Here is a 21,926-nt window from a genome sequence, read left to right as displayed (position 1 = left end):
AATCGGTGCCTTCCACAATCATCAATAAAATCACTTGTTCCACTTGCTCAACTGGCCTCCATTACGCTGTGTGAAAAGGTGAAAAACAGAACTCGAAGTTGAACTATAAAAAGAACCAGACAGAGAAATGCAAATTGTCTCAGTTTCTCTCAAAGGTTTTGGAATGTCAGGAGTTGGCAACTTGATGGCGACTGGAGTCAGCGCTGGTTTTCTCGCTGTGTTTGGCTGGCTCGTATATGTATGGTCCATTGAACAAAACTCAAACTCTTCAAATATTCCCTCAGATACATTTAATATTTCGCTTTCTGAATAAATTTCTGACTGCCCAAATACACTTTCTAGGTTGAGCTCTATCAAGCGTTTGGGGTTTATTGCTAAGCAGAATCTCACTTCGGGAAAACTATCATTTTGTCAAATATACCAAATATTTTTTTTCATGCTCTATTATATTTTTTATACATTGGATTTTTTATATAGTGAAATGGGAAAATATTAAAATGTAAAATTGGAAATCACATACAGACTTAATTCAATTAATAACAAATATAGAAACATTTTATAAATATTGAACTAATTGAGAAGAGTCCTGATTTTGAAATAATATTGAATTATAAAAAATACTTAAAAAATTAATTCAATAACCCGACCCTGGATGAGCGGCAGAAAATGGCTGGATGGATGGAATAATTTAAATTGCACACATTTTCAAAAGAACAAATATGTTCAGAAATATTCAAGTGTGAAATAAAAATGTTCAAATTGTTGATAATTTTACATACTAAAACAATTGAATAAATATTGTATTATTACATAAGCAAGCTTAAATATACATTGAAATAAATTAAAAAAAAGTTGTGTATTATTAAATGGCCTAATTTAGATCTGGGAAGTAATTCTCTTTATGAAACTATGAAGGGACTGGAGATAACAGAAGTGACCAGTCTTGGTTCTGAAGTTCCGATGTAACCAGATACTGCCCTGAGAGAAAATAGGCCTGAGCATTGTTTATGGTGGGGGCAATTCTCTCGCCAGGTCAGTGACCTTCCAGGGTATGGAAGTAATTTAAGGTGGTCACGAGTAGACTGGTCGTATCAACGGGGAGACGCATCTGCTCTCCCTCTGGGGGACTTTTGGAGGGAAATCCCGAAGACTAGCGGGATGGGAATGCATATGCAACAAGGGAAAATTAGATATTCATGTCCTATTTGGGCATTCCCCATAAGAAGGGAATGTCTGAGAGGGGGCTCGCACGTTTTTGGGGAGACTTCTTTTGACATCAGCATGTGACGAGAATAAAATCTTTCTTCTTTCTTTTGTTCTTTTCCATCACCAATCCAGCCTTGCTCGGCTGCCTCTCCTGAAGGCAGCAAGGACCCACACTTCAAAGACAAAATATACTACATATTGAAAGAAAAATAATACTCCAATGTTGAAATAAGTATAGAATTGAATGAATAAACAACAAAGAAATAAATACCTCCTGGAAAATATTATTTTCAACATTTGTCAACATTTTTCTTTCTTGCACATTCTTAAACAAACATAATTTTTTTTTTTACTTTTAATTTTTAAGTTACTTCAGTGCATTTCACACCTGTGCCTTCAGTGAAGTCCTACTTTGTTCTCCTTGAATAAATCCCCATGAAAATACCATAATTTATGACACCACGGCTGGACAAATAATATACAGAAACACACTTACGCACCACTGAGTGAGTGTTGGACGATATAGCTTCTCTTGAAAGGTCCGACTTGAAAATGTCCTTGCAAGTGTATCTGCAATAAAAAATCACACTTTTCCCTCCTTCGGCCATTGTGGTTTAAAAAAAGAAAGAATATATTTCAGATTTTTGAACGGTCGCCAGTTACGACTTTTTGGTGTGTTGGTTCGGCATAGCGCCGCACTGCGCCGCAGTATTGGAACTCACTGGAGTTGCATCTTCATTTGAAGTTTGAAAAACACAACAAAAACCTACGATATTTCGTCCGAAAATTGACAGTCGGAAGTTTTCTTACCTTCTGCGCATGTTTACAAGTGGCGACAAGTTCGTTCAAATCCGAACATTTCGGATTCTGACATGACTAAAGTAGCTCGCATATTTTTAAGTAGACAATTCAGTTGCGAGTAAGGAAGGGAGTAATATTTGATTATTGGCTGTTAATTCGTTAGCTCCATGATGTGACCTGACATCGTGTCATTGACTGTGTTCTGTTTATGCTATGAAACTTATGGAGGCAGCGCCACAGGCACTGGTCTTAAAGGAACACACAAATTTCCCACACTCATATTTTACTCATGTGATTACTCAATTAATAGGCTCCCCTGGACTTAAAATTGATATCTGGATTGCTGTAATATCATTTTCCCAATTTAACATGAAGATTTCTTAATTATTAAAACTACAATTAACATTTTCAATAACTGCACAGGATGATACATGCTGTTGTGAGCAGGGTTTCATGGTTGATGATGAAAACAAGACTGTGTAATTGTAATTCTGTTGTAATTCTTTCGAGGCAGGAACTGTCCGAAAAAAAAATTCATGCAATTTGTAATCACACACTTTGTCATCCAAAAAGTCACTCAGGGCAAGGTAATTTAATCTTTGGGAAGGAGAAAAAAAATTGTCACTTGCCCAAGTTGGGCAAGTAATTTGGCCACTCGGGCAAGGCAAATTTTGGCACTTGCCCTAAGGGCAAGCAGTTTTTAAAGTTAACTTCGAAGCCTGCGAGTGAACCACAGCATTGTTGCAAGTTCGTTCGGAGAAACGTAAACGTCCCACTGCAGTTGCAGCAGCGGATTCTCCGGGCAAAGGCAGAAGTGACGTAAGAGCTGACTCGCCAATGTGGCGTTAATTTATTTTTTTAAATTTTTTTTTTATCAACCGAATTCAAATATTATATAAAATATATATTAAAATAGAACATCAAGGTGTAAAAACAGACACAGAGGCAAAGAAATATATTTGAAAAATACGTGTCTGAAGCATGACGTCATTAGCAAGCGTGCAGCTTCCGAAGGACCTCGACCACATAAAAAAAAAAATAAATAAATAAAATAAAAAAATAAATTAAAAAAAAATAAATTAAAAAAAAAAAAAAAAAAAAAAAAGGACCTCGACCACATCCACCGACCCGTCCACACCGGAACAAAAACACCCATCGCTAAATTCTTCTGATTTAGTGTGGAACTGACTGTAATTTTCTCACAGGATGTAATTCGTTAAGTCTTTGTGTCCCGATAACCTCATTTTCGCGCGTTGATGCTTTTCGGCGTAGTTAGCTTAGCTTGCTAGCTAGCTAGCCGCTAACGAAAAGAGGCACATGACTCATCGCCAAGCAGAGATCAAGTGTGGATTTTTTTTAATTATCATTTGAAAATGTGTGAAAGAACGACACCCAAGTGCAAAGAGGAACTTTGTGGAATAAAAGAAGAGAACGAGCAACATCTTCAACTGCTGGGCGAAGGTTGGAAGCAGCCTCGTGTTGTGCTACACAAAGCAGGTTTGTACCGGTGTTACTCTCATTTGCTTTGTAAAGAACGACTTTCCATCGTTAAAAATATGCATCACAACATTAAGTTGTTTGGGGAAATGCGTTCAAGGTTATTGCCGTTTTATTTTTAAATATTGACTTTTACTTGCAGGTCTGCTGAACATTTGTTTATGCCAAATTAAATCAGTGCACAAAATAATTGCCAAAGAATAACCAATAGTGGGGGGTGAACTCCATGTTTTTTTCCAGTATAAAATTTGAACTGATTATTTCACATTTGACATATGACAATGTCAAAGTGTTCATGTTTTTCCATTCTTTATGAGTTTGCATATACAAATTACTTTGCTGTGCTTCAATAAAACGCCGCACAGGAGCGGGAAAGCTTTTCTCTTTGGTGGACTGCTCCTTGCAAGTGACAAAGACAATCTTGGTTGGGTGATTCATTTATCAAGGCTTGTCTCGTTTTTGACAAACACTCTGACATATCTTGTTCAAGCAATTCCTTATGGAATGATTGAACCTGACTCTAAAAACTGTGCACACTGTGGCAAAAAGATCAATGGCGTTGATGAATTTTAGTGGCTATAACACAATGGATTAAGTTTTTGAAAAAATCAAGTACGTATTGGTCCTATGTATTTATGAAATTTTTACTGGCTCGGTCAATGAACCTCGGGTGGTCCCGCACAGTTTTGTGCACGTGTGCGTAGTTTCACCTCATCCAAACATTTAAAATTCATTGAATGCATCCATCCAAGGTTGCACGGATCTCATCGGTGATCAAGCGCATGCTGCAAGGAATGCATCTGCATCTTTGGCTTACTATGGGCTTAAAAAGGGAGAACGTCACAACCCCCTTTTCTACCAACAAGGCCAGGAACATTTAGTTCCTGATAATAAAGTTCCTGTGGCCCAGGTGGTTTGCATCTCCCCCACAACTCAAAGTTCTTGATAATTTATGCAAATGACAATGATGATGTCTAATGATGTATCAGTGGGAGGTCTTGTGTTCCTTTGTTACTCATTACTGACACCCTATGGCTGTTAAGCATCATTGCAGTTACAAAATAATTCAGTGAACTCGAATAATATTATGGTGTATCTTAGTCTAATTTTAATACATATTGAATAACTTTAAAATACACCTTATTCATATATGTCAGAGTGAAAGTGTTGTTGCTTAATTTATGCATAGGGATTTTGATTCTTCACACGTAATTTTGTTTTCAAATTTATTTAGAAACAGAAATTTTATTAAAAAAAATTAAAAAGGGGAATGTTGGAATGTACTAGAAACAATATAAGACAAAGTCGCCGCCTGAGCTTTGACCAAACCAAATTTGTCTTTTTGTGTCCTACAGACGTCAGTGCAAACGATCTCCGTTCTGTGAAAGAGGAGCCAAACTTGACTCACATCAAAAAGGAGGAGGAGGAGATTAACAAGTCACCAGTGAACGTTGTCCCTACAAAGAGTGAAGATGAAAACAAGGATGAGAGTGAGGACAAGAGAGGGGCGGAGCCTCCAAGCAGCAGCTCAAGTCATCACGTGACAACAGAAGGTGATGAAGACCACTGGGGACCATCACAAGCACAAAATGAGGACACATTATCAGACGCTCATGACGATGATGATGATGATAATGATGATGATAATGGGCAAGCTAAAGGTGAAAGGGCATGTCACACTGACTCATTAACTTTGTGTTTAAAAGGGCACAAATAAACACACAGTGGTGAAAACCCTTTTTCTTGCTCAGTTCATGGTAAAAGCTCTCAAAACGCAACGTTAACAAGACACACAAGAACACACTGGAGAAAAAACATTTTCCTGCTCAGTTTGTGGCAAGAGTTTCTCCCGAAAATCACATTTAACAAGCCACACAAGAACACACAGTGGTGAAAAACCTTTTTCTTGCTCAGTTTGTGGAAAATGCTTCTCGGAAAAGACATATTTAACAGAACACAAAAGAACACACAGTGGTGAAAAACCTTTTTCCTGCTCAGTTTGTGGCAAGAGTTTCTCTCAAAAGGCAAATTTAACAAGTCACACAAGAATACATAGTGGAGAAAAACCTTTGTCCTGCTCAATTTGTGGAAAAAGCTTCTCTCAAAATTCAAGTTTAACAATCCACACAAGAACACACAGTGGTGAAAACCCCTTTTCCTGTTCAGTTTGCGGAAAAGGTTTCTCTCAAAAGTCTCATTTGGTAACGCACATGAGAACACACAGTGGTGAAAAATCTTTTTCATGCTTAGTTTGTGGAAAATGTTTCTCTCAAAAGGCGAATTTAACAAGCCACACAAGAACACACAGTGGAGACAAGCCAATTAGTTGCAGCGTTTGTGCGAAAAAATTCGCCACTAAACAGCAAGCTGAGAGACACAATTGTGCTGGTGACAATAGCAGCGATCCTTAAAGCTTAAAAAAAAGACAAAAAAAACTGAAGGAACTGACTCTTTGTGGAAAGATGATGTTGGAGTTCAGTCACCATGGAAATGAGAAGTAGTTTCGTAAATCAACCTTTAAAAGCCAAACTTACGCCAATGCATGTTCGTTTTTTGTACTCAAGAAGAAAAGGGTCAAATAAAGACTCAACAACAACTGATTAGAGTTCCGATATGTAGTTTCTTCAATTTCTGGAGTTCAGGAAATAGTACAAACACAGATATCTGGGCGTCTTTTTCTTAATCTCACGAGAAAACTGCACTTGGGCGAGCACAGTCGAAAAATGCGGGCCATCTTTCAGCCCAGCTTCAGTTTTTATAGGAGTTTTTTATGTCAAGGGTAATGTAGGTTGAATCGGTTGTCCTCGCTCCCTCCCACGGCACGGGTCCACGTCCAAGGGAAGGTCCTCCCCAGGTTAGTCATCGTCTGGATAAGTTGATTCCCGTCTGGTCCCGTAGACTGGCACGCCAAGGCTGGCCTTCCCTGGCGGGCAGTCTCTCCGTCGCTCGCCTCGCTGGCATTCCTCTGGAATCTTGTCGGAGTGCATGTGTGTGCAGGTGTACGTGTATGTGCAAGTGTGTATGTGCGTGTGCTCCGATCTCCAATTGTTCTGTCTTTCGGAATGTGTTTTTGCGATAGCGTCTATGTGAGTCCTCCAGTGCCCAATTTGGTATGTTTGCATCTCTACAGCCAATGTGGAGAATGTGCTTCGTCGTATTTGTCTATGAAGTGCTGTGAATGTGAGGGCAGCTCATGGAAATGCTATGTGTGCAAATTTGTTCTCACTACTGAGAATTTCAATAAAGTTCACACATTTAAACTAAGTACTATAAATTTAGCATATGAGAAAAATATAATAAATCAGAAAACATCAGGACTACAATCCCAGTTATTCTTGTGACCCGTGCTTCTAGTTCCATTTGATAAATGCTTCTTGTTTCATCAATGTTTAAAATATTCAGTAAATATGAACCTGCTAACTTTGATAATCGACATTCTGTCCCGTATGTGTTTAAAATAATGCCAGTAATCGTAATACAATCCTTTAATCCCCGCCGAAAAATATTTTACCATCAAAATGAAAACGCAACCTGTGGCCACAAAAAATGCATGCGGCAAGAAATATACTATGACCCCCCCCCCCCCTAGTGGGGTCGATCCCAATCAAAGTTATATTAGACAACAAAAAGTAACAAATTAATTAGTGCCGTCCCGCAATTAAATTTCTTAACTAAATAATCGCAACACTACCGTCATTAATTGCACTCAATCACTTTTTTTTAACTTGTTTGTGAAGCTTGTATCAGGCACTTGAATAAGATATTGTAATTAACGTAGACCCACCAAATTTTATATCTATATCTATTTCAATTCCCAGACTGTTGTAAAAGCTTTCTTTGAATATAATCTAGACCAGGGGTGCTCACACTTTTTCAGCATGCGAGCTACTTTCAAAATGACCGAGTCAAAATGATCTACCCACTACAAAAATGCAAAACATCGATTTATTTTCAAATGTATTAAGGATTATTTGTACGTACAATGTATGTTGATGTACCTTACATAACCAAATGAGCCAATATTGCAAAACACACATAATTAACTATTAACATTTTTTAAATTAACTGAGTTTACTTTGATGACTTGCACTGAATTGAATCAGCCAGGGATGCATAGTCCGGACTGCTGATAGCCAGCCTCAAACACACTTCCAAATGTTCATCAGTCATGGTGGAACGGTATTTGGACTTAATGATCTTCATGTAAGAAAAGGCTGACTCACATAAATAAGTGGAGCCGAATAATGCAGTCAAAGAGATAGCACATTTCCTCATGTTAGGGTACTTTTCCTCCGTGAGTAAGTTCCAGAACTGTCCATGAGCTCTCGACTTCAGTTCAATGTCGGTTTGTAGAGTCAAAATCTCATCTTCCACTCCAGAAGAGTTCATGTGAAACAGTGATGCAATGTTTGATGCGAGTGAATCAACCTCAACATCTTCCTGAAAAGGATAGCACATGAATGTAGCGACTGGCTCGAGCAAAGAAAAGTCTTGAAAGCGTTTGTTAAATTCTGACAGACAACCGGTGATCTGCTCCGTGTAGCGTGCACTGTCAAGTTGCTCACAGGCCTTCCCTTGCGTCTCCAACTCTGACGCCAGGTTCTGGAAATTTGCCAAATCATGGTGCTGCAGCTTTGTGGAGAAATGTTGCATCTTTCGTTTGAAAGCGTGAACTGAGCTGATCATATTGGTCACTGTTTTGTCTTTTCCTTGCAGCTCAAGATTAAGGTCATTCAACAAGTTTGTCAGATCGGTTAAAAATGCCAAGTCTAACAGCCACTGGCCGTCATTTAGCTGCTTGTATTCTGCATGTCCAGATACACGGAAAAACTCCTTAATCTCCGGACAGAGCTCTCGAAATCTTTTGAGGAATTTCCCACGACTAAGCCATCTCACGTCAGTATGTAGCAACAACTCAGAGTGGTTGCAGCCAGCCTTCTCCAGATGTGCACGGAATAACCGTCTTTGAAGAGATCTGGCTCGAATAGAACATGCGATCTTCGTTGCCACATCCATGATCTCTTTCATGTTAAGCATTTTAGCGCATAGGGCTTGTTGGTGGATAATGCAATGGTAATTCAAGAAGTCTGGGAACGCATCATCCTGCCTGCACTTGGCAATAAATCCATTCACACGCCCAACCATTGCAGGTGCTCCATCTGAGGTGATAGACACCAATTTGTACATTGGGAGCTCAGTTTTCTCGATAAAGTTTTTAAACGTCTGAAATATGTCCTCTCCTCGCGTCTGTTCTTTCATGGGAAGTACTGTTCATAGCTCCTCTTTTGCAGTGATATCACTTCACACCATGCGAATGAAAACGCACATCTGGGCTGTGTCACTCACATCCGTAGATTCGTCCAACTGCAGTGAGAAAAATTCACAATTTCTGATGTCCGTCCACATTTGCTGGGTTAAATCCTCGGCCATGGCATCACAGCGACGTGTAACTGTATGTCTTGACAACTGCAGAGCTTTGATTGAAGATAATATCTCTGCCTTATTTTTAAAGTCCCGGAACAATGAGTCAGCTGCTTCAACGAATGCCTCTTTTACCATCTCTCCGTCTTGGAAGGACTTCTTGTTTTTAACAATGGCGTGACACACCCGGAACGATGCTTCGGTGGCCGCCTTCACTTTTGAAGTATGTTGTGTGAAAAATGACTGCTGTCTTGTCAACTGGGATTTTAGTTCATTCACCTTTCTCTTTCTTAGCTCGCTTTTCGGCGGGAAGTCGTTTTCGTATCTTTCTTGAACAGTCCGAAAATGCCGCTCCACATTTCCCTTCTTTGGTACTGCGATGATAGAATGGCATATGAGGCAAACGCACTTCGAAAATGACATTGTGAAAAAAAAGTCCACCTCCCATTCTGTATGGAAATGATATGTTTTTGCCTTTTTACTTGGTCCAGCTCCTTCACTCATTTTAGTGACCATAAACTTTAGCGAGGGCTTAAAATCTGACACAATTCGCCGACTAGCTTAGCACTTTGCGTCGTTGTTTACGCATGAGCGGTGACCTAAAGGTCAAAATTCAGTTGTTATCTGACTGGTTGTCCTGTATGTCAATCAAGTAACGGGGATGGATGATAGGCTGACATCGTAAGTTCTGCTGCACTTAGAGCCGTTGTTTGATTTGATTGGTCAACAGAATGGCAACATTCAGTTGTCATCTGAATGGCTGCCTTGTATATTAATCAAGTGACGGCATTGATGCTAGGATGATATTTTTTTAATGTCACGCCGCGATCGACCAGTACCACCTCCGCGATCGACCGGTAGATCGCGATCGACTTAATGAGCACCCCTGATCTAGACAGTGGCATCCTCACAGGCATTGCCCCGAGAAACAATTTTCCAACGTATACATTTCGTTGTGCCGATAATCACCACAATCCAGCAGTGTTGGTTCACATTTATGTGCGAATGATAATATATGATAAGATATAATATGGCACAATGTTAGAATTTGGCTTCGCAAGATGGGCAAATTATTCCTGAATTCAGGAAAATGTAGTTCACTGAGTTCAAATAACTAAATGTTTAGAGATTATAAATTAAGCGCTGAGCTAACGCTCCAATTTTGACCGTTTTTTGGCAAATCTTCAAAGCAAACCAAATGAAATAGTTACCATTTATGATAAAAATAAATAAATACAAATCCCAAACTAGAATTACGCAGATACCAAATTAATTTACGGGAAGAATAGGTGCTCTCCAAGACGTAGACAGCTCCAAGAACCGCTGCAGTCTTCACCTCCTATTGTCTCCCGAATGCCTCCCTCCACCTCCAGGCTGTGCCAACTCTGATTCTGTCAACTGGGCGAGGGTGTAGAGACAGTAAAACAATTGGGGGAGCTGTGGAGCAGAGCCCAAAATCAGTCGGGCCCCGTGTCCACAACCCCTCCGGCAGAGACGCACACAGAGCTACCTCTCCCGAGTGACCCGCTTCGTGAAATTTTGAAATTTAGTCACGTTCCCAAAACCGAAGAATTTGTAGTGGGTGCTGAAGTATGATACCCTGTTAGTGACGCGGAGTATTCAACATTTGTAATAGACGTCTGAACCCAGCCAACCGCCTCTCCACACCGCTTTACCATGGGGCCTAGATCTTTAGTATGAAGACGCGCATCAATAGTCAATGCGATTTGTGGCTTGGCGAAAGTAAACAATTCATACCATTTCTGCTGCTCAGGGACAAGGCACGCATGCGAGGCAACGCCGGTAGACATAACACATATATAATCCTAATGCAAGATGAACTCCTGACTAAATTTGGATGAATGCATTTTGATAAACCAAATCATGTGTGCGATCATATGTACAGTGTACAATGTACTGGGTCAATTGGTGAATGGGTGGAGGTTGGATCAGGAACAGGGCATACCCACCGCGGGAGGATGGAGAACCAGGTTTCAGAGCTGCCCTCAGATGTTTCATTTCAGCCAGTGGAATGGAGGAGAGCACCACATATGCTCCGTGGCCCCCTGTCATGGAATGGGGTACCAGCGGGTTGGTGTCAATAGTGCGTTGGGAGTGGGTAACGGTGGCGCCCCCTGCGCTGGTTGAGCTCTGGGCGACAGGAATGGCACCGGACCAGAAGATGGCACATTCCAGAAAGTGGCTCGGTATGTGCAGTTTATCACCCAGTGACCCCACAGCAAGAGCACACCCCACTCACAACCCCCGTCTATAACCACCCCTACCTCTGTTACCGCAATCCCGACCTCGTTGACCGGCCGGGTACGGACAGCCAGTCTGCTGGGGTGCCGCGTCACCCGAACCTTGCCTAGGAGCAGCAGAAGCGGAACGCGCAGGTGCAATGGGAGCTGCATGCATTAGCTGCCCCACCCCTTTTTTTTCATTTTTTATTTTATAATTTTTAGCCCTCTTGGCCACCTGAACCTGCAAGTACAACAATTTTTAGTAACGCTCCTTAATCCAATCCCACATTTTCCTTTTCTGATGTCGTGCAAAATGATGTAAAAAAAAATGTGTTCTCCTGAGACTGATTAGCATTTTTTCATTGATGGACTGTTTCACATGATGTCCTTAACCGGAAGGACACGCCCAAAGGACGGCCAACTGGAACAGCTGCGGAATGACGACATTATTGGATGGGTCACTGCCGGAAGTCTCACTCCATTCACGTCTCGCCCTGGCCACATAGACCAGGCCTGTCTCCTCCGCTCCCCACCTGAAAGATACAGCATCATCGGCCCCAACGGGGCCAGAAATATCTGATGCACGGCACGGCCAATCTCACCTGAGGTGTCCCCATTCAGCCGGTGACCGTCATGCTGGTCTGTAGGTCTGGCCTCGGCCTCAAGTAAGGACAGTTTCTGACAAGTAAATTTTGTCCCGCATGTAACTCTGTAATCCCCTCTACGAAGAACCTACCCTTGCGTTAAGTGAGTAATTTTCATAAAAACAGCGCCACCGCCCACTTAACTGAAATTAACCTCAAGTATCACCGCTGTGGTGCCCTATATTATGGAAAAGTTTTAACAATACAACAAAATTCTGCTCTATCCTGGACTGGGTGTGTGTTATCTCTTCGTGCACCCAATGTGAATATTAAAACTGCGGAGCACATGAGCAGGCTAAAGCAACAACTATATCTTAATCTGTTTTCATGGAACCTAACTTAGAATATCTTATATCTCCCTCCTTGTTGAGGAGAACCTCCGGGATGGGCGTGAAGCGGCGCTATTTGAAGCGTTCTCCGACCTTCTGGTCACACCGGTCACATGTCACCTCAAACCTGTGGAGAGAACTGGAGGAGTGGCACTTGCCAGTGAGAAGGGGTAAATTACCTCCCTTCTGAAAATTTCAATTTTGCATAAATTTTGTGTAATAACGTCAATCAATCATTCACTTGATGCTTGAATTTGATTAGTCCAATCTGTCTCCAATAACAATTTGAAAATCAGTACTTGGGAGTGCAATAGGGATCCAGGTTGATCAGACCTGTCCGCCCATTGCATCCTACGTGCTGTTCGGGCTTACCGGTGCCCTCAATCAGGTTTCTTTCCTGAGGCCTGTCCCTTAAACATTCACTCAAACCACTTAGACATACAAACACTTTTTCTGTCACACTTTCACTCACCAAAAAGATACTTTCCAATTCCACACAGAGACCCCTCCCTCTGCGCTAATTTAGCCTCAATTTAGCCAGCGTATGCCAAAGTTTACCACTGTGCGTTTGTGAATTTTCCCATTCAGTCTCCGTGAAATCGTTTCTCCTGTTTCTCCTGGACGTGGCTGACGATCCTGCACCTGTGACGTCAAACAGCTCATAGATGCGGATGTTAGTCTGGTATTTCTGGAATGCTGTCTTGGCCCTTAAAAGTTGTCATGTCAGGGCTGGTGTCGCATAGTCATAAAACATCTGTCGTCCACCTTTGTTACATTTGATACACATCAGTTAATAAATCAGCTGCCAAACTATTTAATCCAACTTTATACTTGGCAAACCTCTCATCAATTGCTAGACATCTCCTGTTCTAAAGATTTTCTTTCAACATGATCATAAAATGTTTCAATTCAAACCTGTCCCAAAAACCTAATCCGTTTGTGTCATGGTCCGTTTTGTCCTGTCATGTTTTTGTTTTGTGTTTGCCCAGCTGGAGTGGGGGCGTTTCCTTCCAGCACTTGTTCCTGTTCATGTCGTCATGGCTGGAGAGACGCGCCCACCAGCCACGCACCTGTCACTCGTCAAGTCATTGATTACTGCACTATTTAAACATTCCACGCTGACTACTCAGTGTCGGAATATTCATCTTGCTCATGCTCATGTCCCAAGTTGTGAATTCTAGACACCTTGTTATTGCATTCCCGTTCATTGTTTGTGTTTCTGTTTTCATTTATTGATCTTCTCGGTTGAGCTCAATTGGTTTTCCTTGCCCTTCTGCGGTAAGCGATTTTTGTTCATTTTGTTCCTTGCCTTTTGCAAGCCTTTTTCGTTCCCGTCGTTATTCCCCTGGTGTCAGTTTTTTCCACCAGCGTCTTTCGTTGCACTTTGTCGGTATTGCGTATGATTATATATCTTATATATATTGTCCGCACCCCAGCCACGCCTCCCCATCTCCAACCCTCACAAACAGCTACCGTCCATCGGCCACTCGACCCCCATCTTTCCAACCTCATATCTGCAACTCCCCCTGCTCATCCAACTGCTCCCACCACTTTCCCCACCAATCTCTCCCCACACTCTTCACCCTGCTTGCTTTGACTTTTTTCTTTCAATTTCCTAATCAACTCAGAGTTCCCAAGAGTCACATTTCCTACGTCCGAAAGACACATGCTCAAAAAAGCCTTTGTGTTTCGGTTTCATATACTTTTTATCTCAAGTAATTTCATCGCCAATCCTCTCCTTAATTGCTAATCATCCCCTGAAATTTTTATACCAATCATAATTTTACACTCCCACCATTTCCCCATTTTTAATCAACTACGACTCAAGCAGTGTGGAACTCTCACCGGAGCAAGGTCCATCCTATCACAGATTTTTCCGTGTTTTGGATTCTCCTCTCTGTACTACCAAAATATCCACAACTTCATTATTTATCCACTCCAACCAATCAGGCAGTTTTATCTTATCACCGTTAGGTTTCCCCCTGTTCTGCTTCAGGGTTGCATTCAGTCACACGATCGCTTGAACTTTCACACGATATATTGTATGCACCACACGTTACTTTAAGCATGTTTTGTTGTGAGTGTGGGACGCAAACCCCACTCTCTCCTTTTTATCATCACTCACCAGACATTAACACTCTACTTTCTCACACACCCCCTAACATTAAACCAATTGAGCATCATAAGACATAGACCCGGGAATTATAAACATGAGACACAACAACCCAGTAGAACGCAGCACAGCAAGGGCCACAAATTGCCACGGGACACACACAACGTATAGGCAGTTAGACAATTACACAACAACGTCACAATTAACACACAGACAACAGCACAAACACACAACAGAGCAAGTGAACCACATTGGAACACCCTGAAATCAAGAAACTGTCAACAATATCGGAACACCTTAAAATCTATTCTATATTCCAGCAACCGGAACGCTCCACGCCTCGGTCAACCACGTATACCGTGACTGCGCGCTCTTTTACCGTGACTGCGGTTGCAGTGCGACCATCAGCTCGTCAGCTGTGCACTTCCCTCCACCGTGTATGCCTCTGCAGCGACAGATAATGGTGGTCCGAAAGATCCAATCTTTTCCAGCCTCAGTCCACTTATATACTATACTATACTAAGTATACTGAGCGTCACTTTATTGGGATCGCCGTGCACACGTTCTGCTAATCAGCTGTGCATCCCCTTCTTCGACTGCCAGAGCAGGAGTCCCCCTTTTTGACTCCGGGTGCTAATTTCTGTTGCCGGCCGACAACAGGAGCCCCCTACTTATTTCACCTGCATACGCTTCTAATATTACGAGTAATCCATGCGCAATCTACATTCTATACAAAGCATTCCTGAAGTCCAGAAACAATATATCCAGAAACACTGACAAAATTTAACGGTCCAATAATCGGCCACGTCTTTCCACTCTCCAATATAACAAATTAGGAGACTTTGAATAAACAGGCTCTCCCCTACCTTTGTTCTGATTATATTGGCCTGGAATATTGTAGAGTTTTGTAGTTAAGAAGAAAAGGGTCAAATAAAGACCCAATAACAGCTGATTAGGGTTGTGATATTTTAGTTTCTTCCATTTCTGGAGTTGAGGAAATAGTATCTGGGCGGCTTTTTCTTAATCTGACGAGAAACTGTGCTCAGACGAGCACAATCGAAAAATGGCGCGCTGATCTCAGCCCAGCCTCAGATTTTATAGGAGGTTTTTTATGTCAAGGGTCATGTAGGTTGAATCGGTCGTCCTTGCTCCTTCCCCCGTCCACGTTCCACGTCCAAGGCTGACCTTCTCAGGCAGGCGGCAGTCTCTCCGTCTCTCCTTCCCCTGTAATCTCGTCGGTGTACAGATTGCGTGGTGTAAGTTTTCCCCAGGTCAAATTGTTGTGTTTTTTGTGTTCTTGATAGCATCCCTGTGACGTCCTCCCCTGCCCAACTTGATGTTTGTATCTTCTATGGCCTATGTGGAGAATGTGTTTCGTCGTATTTGTCCATGAAGTGCTATCTGGTTTGTAATCAGTTTAACCTGAGCAGACTGAATCTGTTTGTTCTGAATGAGAGTGTGGGTCATGAAAATACTATGTGTGCAATTTTGAGGTCTTACATTTAAACTAAGTCATATAAATTTAGCATATGAATGCATCAGTAAACACCATGACTACAATCCCAGTCAATCTTATCGATGCACTGTACTTCTACTCTCATTTGATAAATGCTTTTTGTTTAATCAATGTTGAACATATTCAGTAAATATGAACCTGCTAAATTAAATAATTGACCTTTTGTCCCGTGAGTGTTTAAAATAATGCCAGCAATCGTAATACAATCCTTCACTATTAATTACATCACGCCTACAATAAAGCATAACTTTAACTCTATTGATGAAAGTAAAGTTTAATTTAGGCTATTAAGTAACTCAGTGGTGGGCCTTCAAGGCCTTCTCTGCTGGCCAAACATAATCAATAAAAACAAAAAATCATTATCGTTGCATTGATGTCATATTATAGCTGAGCGTTGTATTTTTAGGTGAGAGTTTTGAATCCAATCAGAATTCTGATAGCTCGTGTTGCCGGGCAGGTTTCAGAATACAAGGAGCGCGCATTATTCGTTCCGAGGCCTTAAGATGCAATTGTGCGAGCATCTTTTCTGTCAAAGTCAATGAACTTTCATATTTGTCAGACGGTTGCGATAGCCAATCAGATCACGAGTTGGTTACAGTGAGCCTTCTCGCTGACCTTATGCTGAGGGTGATGAACGCGTTTTGTGATTGGATACTCACTTGTGAGGGGGCAGCGCTATGCTGAATCAACTGAAAGTCGTAATTGGCGACCGTTCGAAAATCTGAAATATATTCTTGCTTTTTTAAACCACAATGGCCGAAGGAGGGAAAAGTGTGGATTTAATTGCAGATACACTTGCAAGGACATTTTCAAGTCGGACCTTTCAAGAGAAGCTATATCGTCCAACACTCACTCAGTGGTGCGTAAGTGTGTTTCTGGATATTATTTGTCCAGCTGTGGTGTCATAAATGATGGTATTTTGATGGGGATTTATTCAAGTAGGACAAAGTTGGACTTCACTGAAGGCTCAGGTGTGAAATGCACTGAAGTAACTTAAAAAGTAAAAGTAAAAAAAAAATACGATTAAGAATGTGCAAGAAAGAAAAATGTTGACAAATGTTAGGAGGTATTTATTTCTTTGTTGTTTATTCATTCAATTCTATACTTATTTCAATATTTGAGTATTGTTTTTCTTTCAATATGTCGTATATTTTGTCTTTGAAGTGTGGTCCTTGCTGCCTTCCGGAGAGGCAGCCGAGCAAGGCTGGATTGGTGATGGAAAAGAACTGGTTCGAAAAAGATTTTATTCTCGTCACATGCTGATGTCAAAAGAAGTCTCCCCAAAAACGTGCGAGCCCCCTCTCAGACATTCCCTCCTTATGGGGAATGCCCAAATCGGACATGAATATCTAATTTTCCCTTGTTGCATATGCATTCCCATCCCGCTAGTCTTCGGGATTTCCCTCCAAAAGTCCCCCAGAGGGAGAGCAGATGCGTCTCCCCGTTGATACGACCAGTCTACTCGTGACCACCTTAAATTACTTCCATACCCTGGAAGGTCACTGACCTGGCGAGAGAATTGCCCCCACCATTAACAATGCTCAGGCCTATTTTCTCTCAGGGCAGTATCTGGTTACATCGGAACTTCAGAACCAAGACTGGTCACTTCTGTGAGCTCCAGTCCCTTCATCGTTTCATAAAGAGAGTTACTTCCCATATCTATATTAGGCCATTTAAAAATATACGACTTTTTTAAAATTCATTTCAATGTATATTTAAGCTTGCTTATGTAATACTACAATATTTATTCAATTATTTTAATGTGGAATTATATCAATATTAATTTAAACCTTTTTATTTCACACTTGAATATTTCTTAACATATTTGTTCATTTGAATATGTATGCAATTTAAATTATTCCATCCATCCAGCCATTTTCTGCCGCTCATCCGGGGTCGGGTTATTGAAATAATTTAAAACACAAGTATTTTTTATATTTCAATATTTATTTCAAGATTAACTCTTCTAAATGTGTTCAATATTTATAAAATGTTTCTATATTTCTTATTAATTGCAGTCTGTATGTCGTTGCTAATTTTACATTTCAATATTTCCCGATTTCATTATATAAAGCAATCCAAAGTATAAAAAATATAATATAGCATGAAAAAAGTATTTTGTATATTTGACAAAATGATAGTTTTTCCGAAGTGAGATTCTGCTTAGCAACAAACCCCAAACGCTTGATAGAGCTCAACCTAGAAAGAGAAACTGAGACTGCTTGCGTTTCTCTTTCTTGTTCTTTTTAGAGTTCAACTTCGAGTTCAGTTTTTCAGCTTTTCACACAGTGTAATGAAGGCCAGTTGAGCAAGTGGAACAAGTGATTTTATTGATGATTGTGGAAGGCACCGATTTCATAAGCACAGTTTCTTCTCACACTTTTTCCATTAGGTATGATTAAAACGACAACTGAAAAGCATAACGTTAAAAAATGTTATTCCAGGCAAAGGCAATAAATTTAATTTCCATGGTTAATGTAAACACCAAAACAAATCATCATCACTCAGACACATTGCTTCTTCTGGCACAGATCACATTGGCTTAATGTCAATAAAAAAGCTTTGCAAAATTCAATATATCATATTTTATTCAAAATCAAAATTTACATCTTACCACAGAGAGTCAGTTCCTTCAGTTTTTTGTTTTCTTTTTTTTAAGCTTCAAGGATCGCTGCAATTCTCGCCAGCACAATTGTGTCTCTCAGCTCCCTGTTTAGTGAAGAATTTTTTAGAACAAACGCTGCAACTGAATGGCTTTTCTCCACTGTGTGTTCTTGTGTCGTTTCGTAAATGCGACTTTTGAGAGAAACTCTTGGCACAAACTGAGCAGGAAAAGGGTTTTTCTGCACTGTGTGTTCTTCTATGATTTGTTAAAGTTGATTTTTGAGTGAAACCTTTCCTACAAACCGAGCAGGAAAAAGGTTTTTCTCCACTGTGTGTTCTTGTGTGCGTTGTTAAATGTGACTTTTGAAAGAAACTTTTGCCACAAACCGAGCAAGAAAAAGGTTTTTCACCACTGTGTGTTCTTGTGTGGCTTGTTAAACGAGACTTGTCAGAGAAACTCTTGCCACAAACTGAGCATGAAAAAGGTTTTTCTCCACTGTGCTTTCTTGTGTGCCTTTTTAAATGTGACTTTAAAGAGAAGCTTTTGCCACAAACCGAGCAGGAAAAAGGTTTTTCTCCACTGTGTGTTCTTGTGTGCGTTGTCAAATGTGACTTTTGAGAGAAACTTTTGCCACAAACCGAGCAAGAAAAAGGTTTTTCACCACTGTGTGTTTTTCTGTGCCCTTTTAAAGACAGCTTTGAAGTGAATGAGTCAGTGTGACATGCCCTTTCACCTTTGGCTTGCCCATCATCATCATCATCATCGTCATGAGCGTCTGATAATGTGTCCTCATTATGTGCTTGTGATGGCCCCCGTTGGTCTTCATCACCTTCTGTTGTCACGTGATGACTTGAGCTGCTGCTTGGAGGCTCCGCCCCTCTGTTGTCCTCATTCTCATCCTTTTTTTTATCTTCAGTCTTTATAGGGACAACGTTCAGTGGTGACTTGTTGATCTCCTCCTCCTCCTCCTTTTTGATGTGAGTCCAGTCTGGCTCCTCTTTCACAGAAAGGACATCGTTTTCACTGACGTCTGCAGGACACAAAAAGACAAATTTGGTTTGGTCAAGTCAAACCTCAGGTGGCGACTTTGTCTTATATTGTTTCTACCGTGTTACCTTGACTTGTGCCTGCCGCATACAGAGCAATGCGTGCGACCCCGATTTGGACCGGACCATGGGGGCATTTCACAAAATTTCGTCCTACGATGTAAACCTCCCTTTAGCACAGACATGTCCAAAGTCCAAATGCGGCCCGGGGTCAAACTTCATCTGGCCCGCAGCCTCTGTAATAAAATTAATAAATTCTGGCCCGCACATATACAGTGCTTAGTTCGCTCTCTTCTTAATTGCTGTTCCTAATTTACCCACTCTGCGACATCACCCCGGGTGACCTTTACCCCCAAGTTCTAAAATGGCGACAATAAACAAAAAAAGGAAAGTTGACTGAGAGCAATATCATTGCGCAAACAAAGTACGCATTAGATATGAAGTCTTTGGCTGAAGAGTTCACACGACGCTTTCGGGATTTTGCAGCTATTGAGGAGGATATCTCTCTTTTTTCATCACTTTTCTCCGTGGACACAGACAATGTTCCAGCCCAGCTGGAGCTCATTGAGCTGCAGTGTGACGCCGAGAGCCGCAGTCGGCACCGGCAACTTTTACCGACAGATGGATAAAGGCAGGTTTCGAGAGATTCGAGAGTTTGCTAGGAAAATGCTGAGCTCGTTTGGGTCGACGTATTTGTGTGAAAAGACATTCTCGGTTATGAACTTAAATCAGAGTCGCGTGAGGACACGGCTCACAGACTCTCACCTCGCGCATCAATACCACTGCCTTTGAGCCAGACCTGGCCTTTGTGCTGCAGTCCAGATCTCAGTATCACCCGTCACATTAATGCAGGCAAGTCATTTGTCATTTAAATAACTGACTTAATTTTGTTTTGTTCAGTAACAAATTTAGACAAGTTGTCGGTTTTCATTCCAGAATAAAATGTTCATTCAACATTTATATTTGATGATATGTCATATATATCAAATTAGTCCTTGCACTTGTGGATAATCATTTCTGTAATTCAAAAATTCTGTGAACATTGAACTCCCATGATGATATAATTCATGTTCAAATATTATTTGCACTCAAGACTATAATTAGTTCTGTTTAAGAAAAAAAGTTAAGCAAATATTCAATTGCATGTGATGTTCATGTTTCAAATGAACCAAAATACATGTTTGATGGTTTAAATGAAAATAAAAAAGCAAATGTGAAACACAGAATCACTTGCTAAAATGTGTTTGAATATATTGTTCTTTATGTAGTTAATGTCAGCCGAGGTCGGCCCTCCCACATTTTACAACATCAAATCCGGCCCCCTTTGCAAAAAGTTTGGACATCCCTGCTTTAGTAGCACAACTGTGATAAAAGAGCATTTAAAAAGGAAGCACGTTGCGGCTGATGCCCGATTTCATTCCTGACATAGTCACAGACGTTTCTGGAATATGTATTCAAATTCAACTGTGATACACCATAATATTTTAAGAGTTCACTGAATTATTTTAGAACTGCAATGATGTATAACAGCCATAGGGTGTCAGTAATGAGTAACAAAGTAACACAACACCTCCCACTGTTCCGTCATCATTGTCTTTTGCATACATTATCAAGAACTATGAGTTGCAGTCGAGATGCAAACCACCTGGGCCACAGGAACTTTATTACCAGGAACTAAATGTTCCTGGCCTTGTTGGTAGAAAAGGGGGTTGTGACGTTCTCCCTTTTTAAGCCCATAGTAAGCCAAAGATGCAGATGCATTCCTTGCAGCATGCGCTTGTTCACTGATGAGATCCGTGCAACCCTGGATGGATGCATTAAATGTATTTTAAATGTTTGGATGGGGTGAATCTACGCACATGTGCACAAAACTGTGCAGATCCACCGGAGGTTCATTGACTCTCACCCGACGAAGCCAGTACAAACTTAATAAATGAATAAGACCATTACGTTCTTGATTTTTTTTAAAAACTTAATATTTTGTTTTTTATCCACCAACATTGATCAACCGCCATTGATGTATTCGCCGCAGTGTGCACATTTTTTAGAGTCAGGCAGAATTCCTTCCGGGAGAAATTGCTTGAACAAGATATAAATACCAGAAAATGTAAAATGTTAAATCAGTTCAAATTTTATAAAAAAAAATACATGGAGTTCACCCCCCCTATTGGTTGTTCTTTGGCATATATTTTCTGCACTGATTTCATTTGGCAAAAACAAATGTTCAGCAGACCTGCAAGTAAAAGGCAATATTTAAAAATAAAGCGGAAATAACCTTGGACGCATTTCCCCAAACAACTTAATATTGTGATGCATATTTTTAACGACAGAAAGTCGTTCTTTACAAAGCAAATGAGAGTAAGACGTGTACAAACCTGCTTTGAGTGGCACAACACGAGGCTGGTTGCAAACTTCGTCCAGCAGTTGAAGATGTTGCTCGTTCTCTTCTTTTATTCCACAAAGTTTCTCTTTGTACTTGGGTGTCGTTCTTTCACACATATTCAA

The 21,926-nt window shown here is 40.8% G+C and overlaps 1 protein-coding gene across 1 annotated transcript in view; it reads right to left on the bottom strand.

Annotated features, from left to right (window-relative positions):
• The window catches only part of LOC148341716 (uncharacterized), a 146,665-nt gene that overhangs the window by 17,842 nt on the left and 106,897 nt on the right, over positions 1-21,926 (bottom strand). The window lies entirely within an intron of this gene.

The sequence above is a fragment of the Idiotropiscis lumnitzeri genome, chromosome 2, assembly GCF_059441095.1.
Source record: "Idiotropiscis lumnitzeri isolate Australia: NSW breed Sydney's pygmy pipehorse chromosome 2, RoL_Ilum_1.0, whole genome shotgun sequence".
Lineage (NCBI taxonomy): Eukaryota > Metazoa > Chordata > Actinopteri > Syngnathiformes > Syngnathidae > Idiotropiscis > Idiotropiscis lumnitzeri.
Note: the sequence above shows the minus strand (reverse complement) of the source record. Positions and strands in the feature narration are given on the sequence as shown.